Source organism: Ailuropoda melanoleuca, chromosome 17 (assembly GCF_002007445.2).
Source record: "Ailuropoda melanoleuca isolate Jingjing chromosome 17, ASM200744v2, whole genome shotgun sequence".
NCBI classification, from domain to species: domain Eukaryota; kingdom Metazoa; phylum Chordata; class Mammalia; order Carnivora; family Ursidae; genus Ailuropoda; species Ailuropoda melanoleuca.
In genome coordinates, this window is record NC_048234.1 from 18,845,384 (window position 1) to 18,847,306 (window position 1,923).

The window sequence follows — 1,923 nt, forward strand, 5'->3', positions numbered from 1 at the left end:
AAAGAGAGCTCAGATGATTTAACCACTGGCACAGCTCCTGAGGGGTACAGCTTATCCCTAGGTTTTCTGATACAGCCCAGAAAGGGACAGCATAAAACACATAAAGCTTAAAAGACCATGGGACATGCGTGCCCTTCCCCTAAGAGTAAGTAAGCTCCATTATCTTGTTACACTACAGTGGACAGAGTTGTTTCTGAGGTCTTCCAAAGATGGTAGAGTTTTTGGAAAGAGAATAGCAAGAAAGCTGGTTCTCATAAAAAACAATATATATTAATTTGCTCATTCAATAAATACGTATCGAGTACCAAGCATGGGCTAGGCACAGAGATAAGCACTGGGACACAGTGATGAATAAACAAGGTAGACGTTGTCTTTGGTCTTGCGGACCTCCAAGGCTAGAAAAGATCTTTGTTAAAATGATGCTGCTGCCATAAAATTTCATTTTGTGACTCAAGAAATATTTATGGACTACTTACTACGTTTCATGATCTGTGTTAGGAGGGAATAAAATGGTGAGCGAAGCCAGACACGATTCCTGCCTTCATGAAATTTACGGTCTCATGGGAAAGATACTAAATTATAACGTGCCCACATGGTGCTGTGGGATCCCACAAATAGGGGAAACTGGCTTCTTTAGGAGATTTCTGCTTGAGGAAGTGCTACTGGGGCTGAGATCCGAGGATGAATAGATCACCTTCCTAAATAGGCGGTGAGGGGAGGGAAGAACCCTCCTGGCAACTTGAGCAGCACTGAGAGGATCCTGTCGTAGAAGGGAAGATGGCAAGCAGGAAGGACAGGAAAGAGGACTGTGTGTCGGGGGAGCTGGGAATAAGGACCGCCCTGGTTTCAGGTGGGCCTGAGCGGGGGTCAGGAGCAGCCCCGGGGGCTGGTGGACCTCCCCAGCTGGCCTCTGCAGAGGTTCGCGGTCTTGGAACTGCAGCAACGCCATGTTGCCGACACAGAACTTGGAGGCAGGGAGGCTCAGGGCATCAGCAGGCAGGGGGGAAACTAGACGATTGGTATCATCTACACTAAAACTAAGGCTATGTCTCTGGGCGACGTGGAGGGAGGGACTGCTTTCCCGAACCTTCCTTTCCAGAGTGCCCCTCTCAGCAGTGGACCAGCATGCTGTTTTGGGGGTCCCACTGAACTGGATTTAAGCTCTTCATTTACCGGTTACGCTATTCAGTAGGAATAAAAGTCTTTCCTTTTCGGGTTCTTGTGAGATTCAAATGAGATAAAGCATTCAAGCCCTGAGCGCAAGGCCTGGCTCACGACAGATGTTGGGTGAATAAGAGCTGCTTGTTCTCCATCTGTCAAATGCGGATAATGAGAGCGCCGGTTGCCTCACACGGTTATGAAGATCCGTGTTTGGATTGCGTGTGTGGGAATGTCAGGCTGGGCCTCCTTTGCGCAGCCCCAGTTCTAATTTTAAGAGCCAGGAGCCTACTTTTCCCGTTCTGTCGCCCCTTATGAAAGCGGGGCCATCGTCCTCAGAATCTGCCCGGTGCCCCCACGTGCATTCTTTTAAAAGCGACCTCTCACTGTTCTCCCGTTTCCAGGTTTCTGGGTACCCTTCCGTTTGGAAATCTCCGTCCCGCGCCAGGCAGGGCGGCCCTGCCGCAGGAGGCACACCCGTCACGCCCACCCCGGGGCCGACCCTGCCGCGGTGCCCGCCAGCGACCTGCCCGGAGAGGCTGGGTCGCGGCGGGACGGGCCAATCAGAAGAAGTTTGGCCCTCTGCAGGTTCCGTCCGCTCACTAGGCGGCGCTGCGGCGGCCGCGGCTGCTCCCAGGGCCGGCGCGGGCTGGAGCGGTTGGGCTGGCGGCTGAGACTCGTGGCCATGGAGTGGGGTTCGGAGTCGGCGGCCGTGAGGCGGCACCGCGTCGGAGGGGAGCGCCGGGACGGCCCGGCGGCCGCGCC